This window comes from Apteryx mantelli, chromosome 4 (genome assembly GCF_036417845.1).
Source record: "Apteryx mantelli isolate bAptMan1 chromosome 4, bAptMan1.hap1, whole genome shotgun sequence".
NCBI lineage: Eukaryota > Metazoa > Chordata > Aves > Apterygiformes > Apterygidae > Apteryx > Apteryx mantelli.
The window spans coordinates 56,303,739-56,324,902 of NC_089981.1; the positions used below are offsets into that span (position 1 = coordinate 56,303,739).

At 37.9% G+C, this 21,164-nt stretch overlaps 1 long non-coding RNA gene across 1 annotated transcript in view; it reads right to left on the bottom strand.

Moving 5' to 3' along the window:
- Window positions 1-8,981: 8,981 nt before the first annotated feature.
- Window positions 8,982-21,164, bottom strand: part of LOC106483150 (uncharacterized) — a 31,401-nt gene continuing 19,218 nt past the window's right edge. The window contains exon 6 of the long non-coding RNA XR_010884174.1: window positions 8,982-9,075. This is a non-coding gene — a long non-coding RNA (uncharacterized lncRNA). The remainder of the gene's footprint in view (window positions 9,076-21,164) is intronic.

The window sequence follows — 21,164 nt, forward strand, 5'->3', positions numbered from 1 at the left end:
GGGGTGGAGTGTTTATGCAAATTTATTGCACATGAGAAATGCTTTGACAATCCCGTGATTAGAAGAGACAGCAGCAATGAAAGTTTCACTACAGAAAGCTTCAATAGACCAAGAAACGACTTGGCAACTGAAGTATCCACATTTTCCATACTTTGCCATGGCCCTTAATACAAAGGCAGTGACATAGTAAGACACTATGAGGAACGATGTCGAGTAGGAGAATGGATTTTGTAATGTGGCCTCATATCTACTAAGACCTGGACTTCCATCAAAATTTGTGCTCAAGAAAACCACAGATGGCAGATTACCAATATATTTCACTTACAGCTAGCAATGGATTTGAAATCACTGACTTTCTGAGCCAAGCAAACTTCTTCTTCAGCTCTGAAAACAGGCATTTTCCTTGAAGAGTTTCTGACTCAGAGTCCCATCATATAGGAGTGAGTTCACCAACTCACAGACTGAACAACAACCTTCCTTGAGCAGCTTTTAGTCCATTATGGCAAATGACTAGAAAAGGCAGCTTCCTTCTCCTTTATTTCTATTCTGCAACCTCTAGGGAAACATTTTTCCTGCATACATGGTTAGAGGGAGTTTGGGTATAGTTAGTACCATTTTTTTCAGTCTCACTCCCACTCTCTATTTGTAGGTTCCCCAGCTTCTAAAATTTATACCTTTCCATTTTAAGAATTAAAAGATATATCTGGTTTTCTCCACCCCTTCAATGTTTTCACTACAAAAGGAACATAACAAGCTGGAGGACACAATGTAGCTTCACTACTCACAGGTACCTAATTACCTGGGATAGAATATGCTTCTAACCTGGGTATAGGTAGCTATTTGAAATCTTCCATATTATTCCTAATGTGTATGGAAATATATAGAGGCTTTCAACTTGTATAAGATGAAGGAAGGAGAGGGAGAGGAGAGAATGACCTTGTGTTGAAACATAGAAGAGAAAGATATTTCTGCAGGGGAAGAAGGAATTATCTGCCATTGTTCAGTACAATCTATGCCATTCCACGCGTAGTACATTTGCTTTTCAGGAGTATTTTCATGAGATAAGTCTTCTGAAATGGCAATTTTTCCAGCAGCTAAAGAGGCAAGATGGTCAGAAATGCAAGAAAAGTGACCCTATGTTTCTTTTAGATTTGGATCACAACTTAGCACAGAGTTTATGGGAGCCTCTCAGCATATCACTGATTTTGTATCCTCTAATTCCCCCTTTCGGACCTCCAGCCATTTTAGACTACTTGTAATGTGCTCTGTTAGACCAGATCTTCACTGGTTAGTAACTGGGAGTTCTATTCCATCCCTACTTTGTTCTCTCTTGCCTTCACTGTGTGACATTTCTTCATTTAGCTTGTCCAAGCAGGTTTGTGGTTTACAAAAACAGAATCTTCAAAGTTGTAATTCTCTGTTCCTTTTAATTGGTTTAAACACACACACACACACGCACAGAGACAAATCCTACATTCAATACAGCATGGTGTAACAGATGAGTTGTTCTTAAACAGGGGATCAGATTTATTGCTTGTTTCATTACTTATCAAAAATAGTGGCTTACACACCTTGCACTATATAAACAGCAGTCCCTTGGGATGTCAAAAGTCAAGGTTACATCAGCTCTTGACTTTATCCAGGCTCTGTGATGTACAATGTCACTGTAACAGAGCACTTCCTCTTTGTTTGGGGGGAACTTGATTCATAATGAGCCCGACTAGAGTGTACTCAGATTGCGATAAAGAGCTTTACACAGAGGCTCCTATTTTAGAGAAACAGGTGTTGGCTTTGATTAGAGAAAAATGACATCATCTAAGGGAGAGGAGAAAAAAAAGCAAAGGGAAAGGAAGGCAAAAATAGAAAAAAGTGGCAACCAGACACAAATACATTTGCACATATAAAGCTGTTCTAATGAGAGCCAAATTGATTTGACATTCAGTGGCAGTTTGAAGCCAAGAAAAGCAAAGCAGCCTACAAAAGGCCCAGCTCATTGTTTATGGAGTGTCATACTTCATCATCTGTGAGACCAATAACAGTGATGGGAAGACCTTTAAAAGCAGGGAGTTTGCAAAGAATGGCTGTGTGGATACCGCTGATGTCAGATCCAATAGAATGACTGTGAGCTATTTCCTGAATTGAAATCATGTTTGTCAGATGAAGTAGATGCTCTCTACAGATTAGATCTTTGAGAACAGAATTTGGTGCATTGTTAGAATTCTTGGCTGATTTCTTCTAGGCAGACAGAACCACAATACCTTTCCTATGACAAGTCCTGATCATCAACCTGCCACAAAGAAAAAAATAGAAGAGAGAAAAATTACATAATATGCAAATGCAACTTCCAGTACAAGAAAATAGATCTCTTTATGAAAAAGTATTTTACATAAAATCATATTAATTAATGTAGGCACCCCTTTCATCATTCATATTTTCAAAGGGAACTTTGTAAATATGTTCATAGACACAAATTTTTATGTTTTTATTAAAATAGTGGGTCCTGTTGTTAGTACATTGTAGAATATATTTTGTCCATCTCTGCTTTCAGTTAAAACACCTGGTGAGGAGTGACATGTTTATTAAATGTCATGCCAGCATGAATTAAATAGGCCTTCAAAGAAAAATGTGAGACACTACAGCCTTGTACAGTAAAGGATATGTTTAGAAAGTAGTGTCTCTCTTTCGGCCTTCTACCTATGAGCTCAATCTAGGTATCATAATATTGATATTAGATTCTGCTATTTATGTTTCTGTTTTCACTTAGAAAATCTGTTTCTTTCTTGGAGGAAAAGTCAGGAATTTCAGCCTCCTGGTTTTCAATTCCCTAATGATTCACTGGAATACAAAGAGACAGTAACCCTGAATTAGCAAATTCTCGATCACATTTTACGTCTAGTACCTAGTATGCCTTTATAATTCAAAAAGCACTATCAGGGTGACCAAACTAATAACGGATGACACAACTGTGATAATAAAAACAAAAAAAAAAAAAGGAAAGAAACAGGATACATAGAGGTAAGGATAAGAGAATAAAGGAAATATTTTCTTACATTCACATTGAAAAGAAAATTCAGTTCAACCTTTTTTGCTACCCTTCCATGTTTGTTTCCTGTGAATATTTGAGTCTGTGAGTTTATTGGCTTGAACATCCACCAAAATAAATAAATAACAATAGGTCAAAATGTTTAAATATTCACAAAAAGTTAATCCTACATTTATATTAAATATTGTATTCTGTGACATATGAAGACATTGTATGCTGGTTATGAATTATATATACAGATATAATTCCTGCTGTGTTAGTTATATGTTGTAAATCATATGACTGAATTTCTTCTGTCATATTTAGGAGAATTATTAGCCACATTGGAATAAATTACAAATTTTGAATACTACAATATATGGTTCTAAATTCACACTGTGATCACAAGCTAGGCATTCAAGATCACATCTATCCTACCACAGCTTTGACTTCAGTTTGCAGGAGGAATGGGGTTGCTATGTGTCTAATGCCCACTGGTGTAGTAATCAGTCTGGAAGTCCTGCAGTGGTGGCATTTATATTTAAAAGTCATCTTTCTATGGTATTAAATATTAAAATACAGTCAGCGTGGTAAACCCTTCAACAAGTAAATTTCACTTTTTTTAGGTTGTACGGTTTCTGGTGGATAACTGTGTTGTAGAAAAAAGAAAAAGGAAATCAGTGTAGGATGATGAAAGAAACACATTGCTACATACTTTTGCTAAATGTTGTTAAAAATCATTTAAAATGTTACCTTTTAGGATTCAGTGTCAGAATTATAACACCACAGAAGTGAATGGGAGCAATTTACATTTCGCTTAGAGCTATTGTTTCACACTGTCTGAAGATTCAGGCTATGTCTTTCACTGCTGAGAAACAAAGCATTTTACATCAAGCAATGTAAACTTTTATCAACTAGTGAAAACAAAGAAAAGGCAAATTTCACTTTAATGTAGCTCGTGAAGGTTAACCTCAGATCCACACCTGCCATTATTTTGATTACATATAGAGATATAAAATGACAAGTCTTGACTTGGATTTTACATTGAGACAATTAATTATGTGAAATAACACAATGTTAACAATGAAAATATAGCCTTTGTAAGAGAACAGTGTATTAATTACCTTCTGCTCACACTGGAATCTTCCCTTCATTGTTCTACATTCACAAAGTCTGAAAATACCTTGCATTTTATTTTTTAATTTTCTTCCACAGCTGTGAAAAGGGATAGAGACTGTATGAAATTCTTCTCAAAAAAAAAAAAAAAAGAAAAAGAAAAAGAAAGAAAGAAAGAAAGAAAAGAAGAGAAAATTTGCATGTATATTACCAAAATAAAATGTTTTATTGGTGCAAATTACAATGAATTAGTTATACTAGTTACAGCCAAAATATTTTTTTTCGCTTAAAATATTCACTGTCTGCTTTCTGTGCTATATCAAGGCCAAATATTATTTGCAGAAGAAATTCATATGTCATCTCAAACAGTGAATACTTCAAATTTCCAGTCTGGTCATGGACAATTCAGATATATATTTAAAAAAGTGACATTCACAAAATAGTTTTTCAATTTGATTTTTCCTACTAAACAACCAGGTGTCATGAGCTGGAAAAAATGTTTTTAAGTAGTAGACGTAGGGAGTTCATTCTGTTTAGTTAATCAAAAGGACCAAGGATACTTGATTCTGATGTAGAATTACCAGGTATGAAATGGCTGTTTCATCTAGCAGAAAGAGCAGATCAGGAGATTAAAAGCTAAAGGCAGATAAGCTAAGAAATAAAGTTTTTAGTTTTATTTTGTTTTCCCAACAGTAAATGTGTTTACCTCCTGGATCAAATAACTCAGCAAGTGCTGATTTCTCCATTTTCTGAAATATCTACATCAGGAACAGATTTCCCCCCGTCCTCCTCAAAAGATATGCTTAACTAAATCAAAGCCGTCATTAAATTTGTGGCAGAGATAAAGACGGGAACTCCCCTTCTTTGATAACATATATCAGTTAAGTGCGTAACCTTGCACAGCATTTCCTTGCTGCTAGGGTTTGGATAGTTTGGGTAGATGGCTCCTGAATAGTGCCTGACTCAAATTACTTGGCTCACAACAAGACTTAACTAGATAAAATTTTATGTGCTTGTGTTGTGTGGAAATCTACTGGTCTGGATAATCTATGGATTCCTCTACTCTTACATTTTATTAATATCTCTAGGACACACAGGTGCACACAAGCAACAGAATGAAACCCTACAGAAGTAAAAATATTCTTCTGATCTACTCTGAAAGTTGTTCTTTAGATTTTTAACCCCTCAGCATGTTCATCATATCTGCTATTCTGTAGTGAAAATAAATTTTTTTGCATTCTTTTTACTTCCAGAGTCCACGTACAGTCTGTTTTATGTGGATTCCGTATGGCTGAGTCTGACTATATCATATTTTTATTCCATTTGCCTAGTTTCAGAGGAATTGTTTAGTAAATTCCAACTTGTTACTCCTTTGACAGCACAGAAGAGTCAATAAGCCTGCACAGGTGCTGCTAAACACATATTCTGAAGAAGACTGAGTTAAACAGGTTTATTAAAAGCCTCACTGACAGAGGTGATCTTTAATACTGAAGACAAAAATACCACAAGACAGCATTAAAGAACAGGTAGTATTTGCAGTTAGGTAGCTAGGAGAATTGAAATAGGGCTTGTTAACAGACCAGTTTAAAAGCAGACACTATAAGAATACAGCAAACAGTTATACACATTTACAGTATACACTTTCAATGTAAAAAATCTCTTATTAAGAAAGTGTGACTACTGACTGTAGGACTGATAAGCCCTACTCCTGAGAAGCTGGGTATTTTTTAAACAGAATAATTTTCTCCTGTTTGGAAATCTAGTAAGAAGTTATTTTCAAGATGAAAGGGAAAGAAGACATAAAGAGTTATCCTGGAGGAAAAGTAGAATGTAAGTCCCTCTGTTCCTTGTCTTTACCTACTGCTCTGCTTGCTAGTCTTGTTACAGGATGATGTTTAGATGCATATTTTCCATGACAGTTCCCAGTCAGTTAGTGCTAGTTCCCAGCACTTGTGCCAAACTGTTCAGTTTAAAACTGTGAGCTATATAACTGAGGCTGGAGTTAGCCATCCTTATGCAAAATTATGGGAGTCTCCAAAGCATCTCCTATATGTGAATAAATCCACCTGTTTCCTCATAAGGTTTTTTCTGAGTAGTAACATCAGGTCCTACACTGCAGCTGGAAATGAGAGGAGGTGACAACATGGTGCAGCTTCTCCCCCTGAGCTGTTTAAAGTGTGAAAATGAGTAGCTTTATAAAAAAGTCATGTTACGAGAAGTTCATATGAAGAAGGAAGTCTGTTTTCAAGAGAGACACAGATAGATCTTATTCCCCAGTACAAGCCCATCAGTTTCTTGAAGGGAGATGCATATACCTATACTGTACCACATATACGTTACCCTGTACAAGCTTTGACTAATAGAAAGAGTTTTGCATATATATCTCCATAACTATGGTTTTAATATGTTGTAAGATGTTTAACTACAATGTAAAAACTGAATGCAGTTCAGCGGCTGTTCTTTGCAGTTCAGAGTTGAAACTGAACTTAATTTCTGGAGATGCCTGAAGTTAGTGCACTGAAGATGAGTGCAGCTACCTTTCTGAGTATAAAAATGGAGAAAATCAACAAAGACCATGGGGAAAAAAAGACTTTAATTTCAAAATTATTCTATTGCATTCCCACCTTTGTGTATTTTAGAATTTTCCTTGCTGTGAAAACCAAACGATAAATTTGATTAAATTTTTTGCATGAGCAGAGTTTTGTTATTAGAATAGTTTTCTGCAGGCAATAGATAACTATGCGCTCATAATATCCTTTTTTTCAAATTTGAGAAATCCATTTTTACTTGGTAGTCATGCTAAATATGACTCAAAAAGAAAAGGCTTAAAACCAGGCATTTCAAATCCCCCATGGTGAGGAATCTGCAGCATAGCAGACTTTGCATTATGTATATTAAAGAATGAACATGCAAAGTGTATTTTCTGGCAAGACACCTGAACTATAGTAAAGCTGATATTTACAGTAAAATGTTCTATTAACAGTAAGTAGGGACCAGTGGGAAGCGATATTATATTCCTGGTCCTGCCTGTGCAAAGGTGAATAGTATCCTCAATTCTGCGAAAGCACAAAACAGAAAACAAACAAAAAACAACCCTGTACTTTTAACCAAATGTAGCTTCTTCTTATATTGCATTAGCAGTAATATCTATTCTACAATTGTATTTTAGTAATAATTTCATTAATAAACAATGACAAAAAACAAATACCATCAAAATAAATACAGATAAATCGCTCTTTCTGGAGCAGGTTCTGTGGTGCTAATAAAAATAAAACGGTGGTGTTTCTGCTTTACACCCCTCTCCCCCTCCCGTCTTTCCTCCATCCCTTTATTTCAGCCACTGAAGGGAGAGGATATGAGCAGGAATATATGTGGAAACAGACTGGTTCAGTAAAAAGCTGTTTTCTTATGCAGTTACTATTTTCTTGTAGAATTATTTTTAAATTAAAATGGAAAATAAAGCAGATGGACACAATAAGAGTGGCATTGTCTTCAGCTTTGCATCATGTATTTTATAAGCAAAGATACCTTTATTTTTTCTGTGTTATACAATATATGAGAAAGAAAATTGAGTGTCTTTTGGTCAACTGTGAAATGCTATTTGTAAATGGAAGTAACTTAGGTTTATTAGATGTTTTTCTCCTCTAATTCATTGCAAGTTTGCTCTTGTTTATGAAAATAAATTTGATCAACTAATCAGAGTGTAGAGGTAGCATCCTATCGTTCACTGATATTAGATAGTTTTTCTTCACTTTTATACTTCATTGCATTTTCACTCTTGGTATCTGATTTACATAACCTCCATATGGTCATTTCACAGTAACTGTATGTAACTCCAGATATGTCAGCTAGTAATTGCCCTCAGCTATCTGAGAATATGTATCTGTATAAGGACTGCACAGTTATTTCTTAATACTCATACTCTAGATTGAAAGCCCTCTGACTGGGCCCAATGCTATGAATTGTCAAGCTGTTTGCCAACAACAAAGACTCTGCCTCTGTTTCTCACCCCCTGCAGCTGAAGTAGAAAACGCCAATGTTTAGCTAAAGAAGGGGAGAAAAAACATCTCCTTCCTCCATGCTTGATCCTATTGCCATTGAAGTGAACAGTAGTCTTTGTCATTGACTTCAGTGGGAAATGAATCTGACTCTCCTTCTCACCCTTTTTATGCCCCATTCAGTTTGCACTTCAGGGAAGTACTTTATTTGCACAATAACTGTCATAAAACTATATTTTCTGTAGACCAGATTCTGCCATATTTCCTGGCCTACTGGCTTAGTTTGGCTTTCCCATTGTCTCTTACACAGGGGCATGAGGTATATTTCCATATATTTGATCAGGCGATTTCCTTAGAAAAGTAAGAGGAGAAAGAGGAATTTTCCCTAGGAGCTCTGGTAGGCCATAATCTGCAGATATTTTTACTGTTGCATGCCAGCTTCCTGGAGGTTTGGCCACTAGTTTCCAGCATTATTGTGACATAAGACGGCTTATGGTGAGAGCATTTCCTTTTTTCAGAGTCAAGTCTGGATTCAATGACTATGGAAGGGAGAAAGGCAAATTATGAAAGGCAGGACTTTCTTTCCCTTTCCCCTTAGCAATTGGATTAAAAATGCCACTCACTTTAATCACCAGTTACAGGGTTCAGGAATTGCACAAGGTTCTAGAATTCGGCAGCAGATATGAAAAATTTCTAGATGTGGATAAAGAAAATACACAGATAAAAATAAAGGATAAAGCTGCTTTCTTTGATATTTTACAGAATAAGCAGAAATAATATTTGGATAATGATTAAATAATACTCAAAAAGTCCACCGTGCAAACAAGGATTTTCTCAGGGTTGTGTACGTGTGTGTGCTTTTTAATTGTTTGGGATTTTTGCTTGAGACTTCTTTTCTTTTCTTTTCTTTTCTTTTCTTTTCAAAAAGAATGATGTGATCTAAAAAGAGAGGACAAGCTTGGTTCAGTTATAGCTTTCATATAATTACTACAAACTAATGCAAATTAGACTGTAGGTCTGCTCAATGTACATTTCTGTGCTTGCCAAATTATGTTTGGCAGTGTGGTCAAGCAATAACAGATGCACACTGTGCCTAGTTTTCTCGGGCTGTTCAATAATTAGGAGGGCCATGTATTATAATAAACCACATCCCCTTGGCTGAGATTTGGATGCAAATTGCACACTAATTCACTTCCAAGTTTTTTGGAAGCGTACCAAAAGACATGAAAATTAGGGAAATATACTATTTACTTCAGGAAATGTGTTTAAAACTAAATAAGGCTCATTTGTAAGCAGTGTTCATCTACTCCATGCCTGTAAAAAAATTAACAATAAGTTCCCTTTTCCTTTACACTATTTAGTTCAACTCTAGCACAGAGGAGCTAATGTGACACCTCTGCAATGTTCATGGCATCTCTATTATTCTTATACTGAGAGAGTACGATATAGAAGACGGTTACTCCGCTTTGTATTTCTCTAAGGTATTGCTGAGGTTGAGTGGATGATATCAGTTCAATGAAAGACCTGAATCACACTGCAATCCAAATTCTTTGCAATCAGTTGAGCTGTAATGGCATGCTGTTTATAGCAGGAAATTTGTCTTTTGAAAAGGCTGAGGATTCTTTACTCTTAGCTATTCTAGAAAGGCTGAATGGACAGATTTAATCAAAAAAATAATACTTAATGAAGAGATTGCTAGGGAATTCTAGGGAATCCAGTAATGTAATCTAGTTACATGCATAGATTTAAGTACAGCCTTCTCCAAAGAATTGTGAAGCAACAGATTAAAGTAATTGAACTGATTGCTACAAATATGAACAGGTAGTTAGGTTATCTTGGAAATTGTATAACAGAGAGCTGCTTTTTAGTAACAGTTAACACTTAAATAGAGAAATATAATGCAACCTAAAAAATGGTGTAATAGGAGATACTTTTGTATTTATTGCCTACTACTTGTATTGTGAAAGCACTGAAGAGACAGAGGTCCCAATCTGTGATTGGGACCCTACTGTTCATGCCCTAGAAACATGCAGAAAAAAAAATAGAAATTAGGCAGAAATCAGAATGGCGTCCTACAGTATTATTTTGGTTTTAGGGTTTTTTTTGTTTTGTTTTAAGATGTGATATCAAGGAAAATAATTTTGTAAATCTTTCTAAATATTCCAAATTTTACAGTGATATTCAAAAAATTCTTTGTAAGAAGAGAATTGAGACAAAACACTGGTTGCCAAAAATACAAAAAAAACCCTTTCAATACATTCTACACTCCCACCACAATTTCAGTGACTGCAGTGGAGTTTCCAGATTTAGTTTTAAACTAATTCATGTGGGTACCAGCAGCAAACTTTGTAGCAGAGCAAAAGTCAGTAGATAGAGGGTTGCAGAAGTCTTCACTATTAAGATTTTACCAATATAGAAATATCAGCATAATGACAACAGGCAAGTGTCCTAGTGTTGAAACAGTTTTTAGGATGCTGCAATATGTACACCTATGGTTAGACTGCTACCTGTTTCAGGATTATAGAGTTTTAAGGTAGCCTAGTGTTCATCCTATTTGATAGTTGCTGGTATTGTGACCATATCATCACAGAATAACAGAATAGCAACAAAATGTAGAAGTGTCTAGTTTCCAGCACAATGAACACATAGTTAATTAAATGAAAGTAGTTTTGGCAAAAATATTTTTCACTCTGTTAGCTGAAATTGAAAACAGGTGAAAGAATAAAATTGGAAAAGTAGCTGGAATTGTAAACTAATTTGAATTGTTTAAATTTGGGGACTATGAAGAAGAGCTTTAAAGGAATTTTGCAGAACTAGTTGAACAACTTAGTAGCAGGTAAGCCTCAACACAGATGAGACCTCCCTAAAATACATTAGTGGGAACAAACTAAAGTATTTATACATAATGATGGCTCCTGAATTAGTTGTAACCTCTCAGGAAAAAAAGATGTAGGCATTACTGTAGACAGCTCAATGAAGAAACTTGTTCAGTGGTGATTAAAAAAGCAAATAAGATGTTAAATTGTGTTAAGAAGGGAATAGAGAATTGAAAAGAGAAGAATACAATTCCATTATATAAATTGATGGCACATTGATTACTGTATTCAGTTAGACATCTTTAAAAAGACACAAATGAGAAGGTGAAATGAAGTACAATGAAAATGACAAAGGTGTTACTTTTGTAGTCACTAAATTGTGTTAGTCTCTTCAAAACCATAAGGGCCTAAGTGAAAAATGTTAATCCCTATCTGATAGAATGATTCCTAGAAAGATAGCCCTTTTTCTAACATTTATTGGAGACAAACCAACCTTTTTTTAACATTTTTGAGAGACTGTTTCAGCATGTTGCCAGTGTCAGATTCAGGAAAATACAATGGTGACATAGGGAGGTCTTTGAACTCGTCATTCAGTTGTGTGTGCACTCATTGTAGCTATGGAGTGTATGTAAATCCAAATCAACACTTGAGAAATACATAATTTCCATTTTTAATGAAGAATGTTTCTCAGTAATTAGTCTTTCCATTTAAACTTCTGGGTATCTCTAGCTTGTCTCATTTTCTTACAGAGGATATTGGGACATTTGGGGTAGTTGGGTTTTTTTTTTAGGGGGGTGGTTAAACAATGCTTTTATGAGGATTTGGCTATTCTTTTAATAGAAAAAATTTGTTGAAATCAAACAGAATTCATTCACAATTGTTGTGAATAAATGAGGGTTGTTGTACTGTTGTGAAGTGATGAGGGTTGTTACATCTTGCCTGGGCTGCTCCAGAGAGCAGGATATATATGTAGTATTTTCACCAGACTTGGAGAAGATCTTTAAAAGAGTCGTTTGTGCATATCTATGTCTGGTGAAACAATATGTGTGCATGTTAAACATTGAAAATAGTCCAAGAGCTGCCATTAATTTGAATTGTTCTGAAATTATTATCTGGAACTGCCAGCAAATCAAAAAATGAGTTATTTCAACAGCTCCTATCTAAGATACTCCATGACTATTGAGGAATGCACAAGAATGTCCTCATCATCACCACTGCTATTTTCAGTAGAACATATAGTTCATTAAGTATGAAAGAAGACACTGATGATAACATGCATTCCCACTCAGAAGAGACATGAGCAGTGGACGTTGTCTGTCTTGACTTCAGCAAGGCTTTCGACACTGTCTCCCATAGCATCCTCATAGGTAAGCTCAGGAAGTGTGGGCTGGATGAGTGGACAGTGAGGTGGATTGAGAGCTGGCTGAATGGCAGAACTCAGAGGGTTGTGATCAGTGGTGCTGAGTCTAGCTGGAAGCCTGCAGCTAGCAGTGTCCCCCAGGGGTCAGTACTGGGTCCAGCCCTGTTCCACTTCTTCATCACTGACCTGGATGAAAGGACAGAGTGCACCCTCAGCCTCCAAGTTTGCTGATGATACCAAACAGGGAGGAGTGGCGGATACACTGGAGGGCTGTGCTGCCATTCAGAGAGACCTGGACAGGCTGGAGAGCTGAGCGGAGAGGAACCTCATGAAGTTCAAAAAAGGCAAGTGCAGGGTCCTGCACCTGGGGAGGAATAACCCCCTGCACCAGTACAGGTTGGGGGCTGACCTGCTGGAAAGCAGCTCTGTGGAGAAGGACCTGGAAGTGCTGGTGGACACCAAGTTAAGCATGAGGCAGCAATGTGCCCTTGTGGCCAAGAAGGCCAATGGTATGCTGGGGTGCATTAGGAAGAGCATTGCCAGCAGGTCGAGGGAGGTGATCCTCCCCCTCTACTCAGCCCTCGTGAGGCCACGTCTGGAGCGTACTGCGTCCAGTTCTGGGCTCCCCAGTACAAGAGGGATGCAGCACTACTGGAGAGAGTCCAGCGTAGGGCTATGAAGATGATTAGGAGACTGGAGCATCTCTCTTATGAGGAAAGGCTGAGAGAGCTGGACCCGTTTAGCCTGGAGAAGAGAAGGCTGAGAGGAGATCTTATCAATGTGTACAAATATCTAAAGGGAGGGTGTCAAGAGGATGGGACCAGACTCTTTTCAGTGGTGCCGAGTGACAGGACGTGAGGCAACGGGCACAAACTGAAACACAGACACTTCCATCTGAACATGAGGAAAAACTTTTTCACTGTGAGGGTGACAGAGCACTGGAACAGGTTGCCCCGAGAGGTTGTGGAGTCTCCTTCTCTGGAGATATTCAAAACCCCCTGGACGTGATCCTGTGCAACGTGCTCTAGGTGACCCTGCTTGAGCAGGGGAGTTGGACTAGATGATCTCCAGGTCCCTTCCAACCTCAACCATTCTGTGATTCTGTGATTCTGTGATTTTTAATATACCCATACCCAGTAAGGCTCCTTCTCTATATGTAGAGAATGCAATACATGCAGAAATCTTTCTGGAGTGTTACTGAGTAAAATAGCTTTTTAAGGACGTTAAGTAAACTATACATGAGGTTATTTAAACTTATATAATTACAGCTGTCTTAATAATCTTTGGCTATGGGACAGATCGAAGACATTGGCAATAATCTTGGTCCTTCCAGCTCTGTTCCTTCAGCAGTTGACAACTTTTGTGATTTTTCAGTCTGTTGTACTGGAGGTGATAGGGTTACACTGGCATGTATTCAGTACCTGTCAGATTGCTGCCTGCATTAAAGCTCAGTGATCTCTGCAGACTTCTTCTAGCCAGTATTCCTATGTTCCTTACTGGATTGTCCTAGAATAACATCACCTGACCTGTAGAGTCAGCTGACAGCAAAGTTAGAAAAACAAATTCCTCTACATTTCATTCATTGACACTTTGACATCATTGAAATGATCATTATGACTTATTGTTATTCTTCTTTTCAGAGTTTATCTCAATATCTCTGGCAGGCTTGAAGACAGGATTGAAGCTGAGTAATAGTTTTTAATTAATGAACTAAAATAGATCTATTTAAAAATTTCTAGCATTCAAAATTTTCAAAGAAAGATGGGAATATATATTTTCAAATATTTCCAGTTGAAAATATCCCATCTTCACACTAGTCCACTGCCAGTTTTGGATTATGAAGTGTTTTGGTGAAGAAATGGAGATAAGTTTTCTTATTGTTATTAGCATATATACATATTTCGGTTTATTTTCCTGTTCTTTTATTTTTAAAGCTACAGCTCAGATTTTTAAAGGTAGGTAGTTGCTTTAGGTGCCTAAATACCTCCATAGATCTGACACTAAATCTTAATTAGATCAAAGTTTAAAACCTTTTTTCCAGTTTAAAACCTATTTTCCCCAAATACAGCAATATATTGGGAGTAACATATGTAAATTATTATTTTTTCATCACTCATTTTTATACTTTTTAAAAGACTTGAGGAAATGCAGCATCTCTATTTGATAAAACAGTGCCTGGTATGCTTTGTTCAAACCTTAGAATGCTCTAGGAATGGTATAACTACTAGGGATAAATTGCTGTCTTGCAAAACTTGATGCCAACAGTGTGACCTGTTCTAGCTCAGAGAAAAGTTTTTCTCAGGAAAACTCTTCAGTCTAGTGACCCTTATTTGTCATCTTCATATTACAGAGCTCCTACAGGTCACCTTTTTTGCTCTGATATGAGATATAATTTCTGTATTTATAAGTTGCATGTGCATTAATAAGTTACATGTTAATGCTACTTACTCTGTTACTCAGACTTTTACAGCTATCCAGCAGTTCCCTGAAAGAACCAAAATCCAACCTAGATGACTGTTAAATTATAGTTATGAATTCAGCTGAAAAAGAGTTTCTAATTTATATCCTTTTCTACTGGATAACGCAGTGGCCTGCAGGGAAAGATTATAGCCAAGTGGGAAGGAAATTTAAATTTAAATTACTCACTTGAGTAATGGAGTAACATTTGTGAACAAACTAAAACAATTACTGTAAGACACAGGCCGGTTCTCTTTAATTGTATTCACAGAGTAAAATTCACCACATGCAGAGGGCCAGCAATGGCCTATGCACTATTCAAAGCCTAACAAATAAAAGCTTATATTTGATGTGAGTGACATAGTCTTGTACTGCTCCTTGTACACTGGCATTTTACCACTGGCATTTTCAAGACATTATGTCTCTCCTTTTCTCTCTGATGTAATGAGTTTAATCACTCCATACTAGAAATACTGTTTCACGAGGGAGCGTGAGGGAGTGCTCCAGACTGTCAGATAGCTGAGCAGCTACAACATTTATCTGAAAGAAACAGCTTCAAATCCCCATTAGGCAGAAGAGGTGATTGAACCCACACCTGCCATATCCTAGGTGAATGCTATAGCAAGCAAGCTACTTGGGAAGGGATGGAAAGGAGATGGTCCTTCACTACTACTTAGTGTTACTTCACATTTCCTCTGTGAAAAAAATCTTTTCAGGAGAAGGTTTAGGGTAATGAATCTTAATGTACGGAACTGTGTCCTTGCAATCTAGACACATAAATCTCAAGGCTTAGAGACTTATGAGACATCTCTCTTTTCAGTATTTCCCATGAACTATTTTAGGTAACCTTATGTAATGTTTCTATGGATCCCATCGTTGGCTTTCTCTCCCCACAGACTTCATATACGGAAACTAAGTACCTGGATTCCACTAAGTGGTAAATTTGGTGCTGCAACAACCAGTCAACATTCTGATGCACAAATTGTTTTGTGTGAAGCTTTATACCCTCAAGATTTTGACAACCTTTGCTATTTTAAGAAGTAGGATAAAACTATCCCAGAAGTGGTTACAAAAGTTAGGGACAGAATCACACGGAATCACAGAATCGCTGAGGTTGGAAGGGACCTCTGGAGATCATCTAGTCCAACCCCCCTGCTCAAGCAGGGTCACCTAGAGCACATTGCACAGGATTGCATCCAGGCGCGTTTTGAATATCTCCAGAGAAGGAGACTCCACCACCTCTCTGGGCAACCTGTTCCAGTGCTCTGTCACCCTCACAGTGAAAAAGTTTTTGCTCATGTTCAGATGGAAGTGTCTGTGTTTCAGTTTGTGCCCGTTGCCTCGCGTCCTGTCGCTCGGCACCACTGAAAAGAGTCTGGTCCCATCCTCTCGACACCCTCCCTTCAGATACTTGTACACGTTGATAAGATCTCCTCTCAGCCTTCTCTTCTCCAAGCTAAACAGGCCAAGCTCTCTCAGCCTTTCCTCATAAGAGAGATGCTCCAGTCCCCTAATCATCTTTGTGGCCCTTCGCTGGACTTGCTCCAGTAGTGCCACATCCCTCTTGTACTGGGGAGCCCAGAACTGGACGCAGTACTCCAGATGTGGCCTCACCAGGGCTGAGTAGAGGGGGAGAATCACCTCCCTCGACCTGCTGGCAACACTCTTCCTAATGCACCCCAGGATACCATTGGCCTTCTTGGCCACAAGGGCACATTGCTGCCTCATGCTTAACTTGGTGTCCACCAGCACTCCCAGGTCCTTCTCCGCAGAGCTGCTTTCCAGCAGGTCAACCCCCAACCTGTACTGGTGACTGGGGTTATTCCTCCCTAGGTGCAGGACCCTGCACTTGCCTTTTTTGAACTTCATGAGGTTCCTCTCCGCTCAGCTCTCCAGCCTGTCCAGGTCTCTCTGAATGGCAGCACAGCCCTCTGGTGTATCAGCCACTCCTCCGTTTTGTGTCGTCAGCAAACTTGCTGAGGGTGCACTCTGTGCCTTCATCCAGGTCATTGATGAAGAAGTTGAACAAGACTGGACCCAGTACTGACCCCTGGGGGACACCGCTAGCTACAGGCCTCCAACTAGACTCTGTGCCACTGATCACAACTCTCTGAGCTCTGCCATTCAGCCAGTTCTCAATCCACCTCACTGTCCACTCATCTAACCCACACTTCCTGAGCTTGTCTATGAGGATGCTATGGGAGACAGTGTCAAAAGCCTTGCTGAAGTCTAGGTAGACAACATCCACTGCTCTCCCCTCATCTACCCAGCCAGTCATTCCATCATAGAAGGCTATCAGATTGGTTAGGCATGATTTCCCCTTGGTGAAGCCATGCTGACTACTCCTGATCACCTTCTTTTCCTCCACATGCTTGGAGATGGCTTCCAGGATGAGCTGCTCCATCACCTTTCCAGGGATGGAGGTGAGGCTGACTGGCCTGTAGTTCCCTGGGTCCTCCTTCTTGCCCTTTTTGAAGACTGGGGTGACATTGGCTTTCTTCCAGTCCTCGGGCACCTCTCCTGTTCTCCATGACCTTTCAAAGATGATGGAGAGTGGCTTAGCAATAATGTCCGCCAGCTCCCTCAGCACTCGTGGGTGCATCCCATCAGGGCCCATGGATTTGTGGGTGTCAAGTTTGCTTAAATGATCTCTAACCCACTCCTCCTCCACCAAGGGAAAGTCTTCCTCTCTCCAGACTTTCTCTCTTGCCTCCAGGATCTGGGGTTCCTGAGGGCTGGCCTCAGCAGTAAAGACTGAAGCAAAGAAGGCATTCAGTAACTCTGCCTTCTCTGCATCCTTCGTCACCAGGGCACACACCCCATTCAGCAAAGGGCCCAAATTTTCCCTAGTCTTCCTCTTACTGCTGATGTATTTGAAGAAGCCCTTCTTGCTGTCCTTGACATCTCTAGTCAGATTTAATTCCAAACGGGCCTTAGCCTTCCTCGTTGCATCCCTGCATACTCTGACAACATTCCTATATTCCTCCCAAGTGGCCTGTCCCCCTAAACACTTTTACACTTTTGTAAACTGAGCTGTCATTTTGGCATGGTATCAAGTTCCCGGCAGACTTGCTGAAAAAATACTACCTCATAAAATAGACCATGTTCTTAGCATGGAATATACCTAAGAATGTTTAGTCAACTTGTGCTTGTTATCTCATAGAAATTCAACAAAAACGAGCAGAGGGTTAATTTAAAACTGAAAAGAATCTACTTCAGGCAGTAATGTTTTTTAAACCTTCCTTTATAATTTTTGCTTATCAAGGAGTGCCCTTCTGGTATATCAGCTGAGCCAAGACTGAGTTCTCAAATACTATGATGGCTTCTGTTAATTAGATAGTTTATCTGTGATGAGTTGTTGACACTGAGATGATTTGTGTTAAATAATTTTAAAATATTCCGTGGGGCACTAACTTAGATGCATTGTTTGTTCATATTTCAGGCCCTGGCTTCAATCTTTTTTACAGCCCTCAACAGAAATGAAGTTGATGCTTCAGCAAACTTCTTTAAGTCTGAATAAGTAACATTGCAAAGATATGTTTGATTAATTGCTCTGTGATCATTTTTACTTTTACCCTTCATAAATTTGTCTTTTTATACTCTGGACTTTAGTTTAATGGCATAAACTGTGAAGAACTTTTATGGTAATATTATTTAAATAAGTTAAATTTCTCTAGTTTATTATTTCTTAAGTATTTCTTTTGTGATGCTTTCTTGTTCATAAATCCTTCTCCAGTCCCCTAATTCAGGGCACAATTCAGGAAAGATTGGCAGAAGGTGACATTTTGTTCTGTTTGGGAGCAAAGTTTTCTTACAATGATCTGTCTTTTGGTGGGCTTTACTTTCAGTCACAAGAAATGAGGATAGGCTGGGTTTTAATTGTGATATGTGCTATTTATTACAAAAATCCATATATTGTACTTCAGCAGTACTTAATAAGTATCATAGTGTTTAAAAAAAATGTAGGGATACACATAGATGAGTCAAGAGTAAGCATATTTATAAATAGGAGTACTGTGGAACCATAATAACAGGGGGCACATCAGTATTTGCTCTTCTTGTTCTTCTACTCCATAATTTAGTTCTCCCCAACTATCTTGTTTATCTGTTTTTAGCCCTTTCCACCTTCCCACTTCTCTCTATTCTTTTCTTTCCTATTCCTCCTTTTCCACAAAAATTATACTTTTCTTTCTTGTTGTTTTTCTCAACTTCTCTCTTATTTGCCTCTACTGTCTCTCTAGTCTTTAAACCCCAAATGCTCCCTTTTCCTTCTCAACACCCCATCCTTCCTGAGTGGGAGTGCTGCCCATGCTGCTATAACACCTCAGACTCTGTTGTGATCTCCATTTCTGCACTGCACATGGATACAGTCCCCTAATTGAGAGACTTTTTTTTTTTTATTAAAAGCATTAGACATTTATATGTAGGAATAACACTTGCAGAGACATTCTCTAGGTTAAAAGTTAAAAGGGCTGTCAATCATCATACTTCAGAACATAAACAGATTGCCAGCGTGGGTTGAAAAGGAATTTTCCCCACATAAAATCATAGAAGTTTGCAATAGAAAAGAACTAATAGGTTAGCTAATCCATCTACCTGCCAATTCAAGTTTCTTCCCCACCATACATTTCGATGTTCATTTGGCCTTATAAAAATCTCAAGCAATTGGACTGCTAATACTTCCCTGTAGAGATTATACTGTAGTTTAGTGCAGCTAGTTCACTCTCCAGACTTTTTCCAATAGTAAGTCTAAACTTTCTTTTTATTACCTACATCCCACTTGTCCTAATGGCATTCCCATCTATCATATGAAATAACATTTCTCTCTTGCCTTGTTTTTACACTTTTTCAGTACGTGTAAACTGCTGCTATAGCCCGTTTGTTGATTTTTACTTAATCTATTAGTTGCCTTTAGCTAAACAAACAATTCTTTTCAGTATCATCTCTGCTTAAAATCATACTCCTTTATGAACATGAGAAGAATCACCTACATTTTCAAGACTGAAAACCAAACTGGAGCTTCTGTATATATATATATATAAAGATGCATAAATACATCTGTAAACAAGCATATCCATATATATGGCACAGTTATACCCATAAAAAATAAATGTGCAGATGACTCTATAGTAATTCCTTATAAGACAGTTCTTGTCTTAAAAGTTATGTGAACATTTTTGTGGCATTCTGTTTTGTTCTGAAATTCTTTGTTCAAGATGGAAGCTAGCCTTCCATATGATATTTCTGTCTCTTCAGTGGTGATTGATAAAAACTTTGTGTGGGAAATCATAATAATGATAAGTTTTCAATAAAAGAAAAATCAGAGGAAAAAGTTTCAAAACTTGACAGGGAGGTTAAACAGGTAAAAGAGTGCTTCATGTCCCTTGCTGGGCCACTAATAAATCATCCCACAGACCACTAAAATTAGTCAAGCAGAATGCCCCAGGAGATGTTAAATTTCTTATATCCTAGCTTGTAAACAAGGCGAAGATCAAAAAATGCACACATAACCCTGAAACAGGCAGAGGAATACTTTGTCTGAGTCTTAAAGAGACTCATACTCTTGCGGTTTTGACAGAGGGACAGGGTGAGAAAGCACTGCACTGCTGTCCAAGTGTATTATAGGTGAGTCTTCTGTTCTTCTTTGTGGGATGAAGAAGATGCCAGAAGAAAGAACAGGAAGCCATAGCATTTCTTGTGCTCTGTATTATTGTTATAGTACCTAGGAGTCAATGCCTATAGAAAAAATGGCAACCCTTGCCCCAAACAGCTTACAATTACTGTCTCCAGTCTCCTTTTTCCAAGCAAAACATAACTCTTCACTCTTCTAAACCTCATATCATCATTTTTCTAGTGATATGGCTTTTGCAAATGTAATGTTTTACGATGGAAATATTTTGACAGACTTGTGGTTGAATTCTAAGCAGCTGTTATCAGATGAAAGCAGCTAGTGACCTTCAGAATGTACTGCACTCCCTAACCCTCAAGGTATTTTGAAATGTCATTGACCTAAGGAGATCAGTGGTTTAGGCTGCTCATATAACAAAAGCTGATTGCAGTGGTCCTCGAGTAAAAATGTGCTAAGAAGTACAATATATACCTTTCCTTTCAATTTTAGATCAACTTCTATTATAATTCTAACAAACAAGTAGGTAAAATACTTAAATTCAGGAATGGTCATGAAATGGTTACTGTAAAGTATCCTAACTAGACACATTTCTGTATTTTATATTTCTTTACATCCTTTGTAGATTAGCATAAACATGATTAATTAATCATGAAAAGCAACTCCTACAGAGTAGAAGCAGGATTTTAGCTTCCAAAGCAACTTCCCTGCCAGACCTGAAAAATCTCATTCATTGTCAAGCAGTGTCACTCTTCTAAACCAGCCTTTG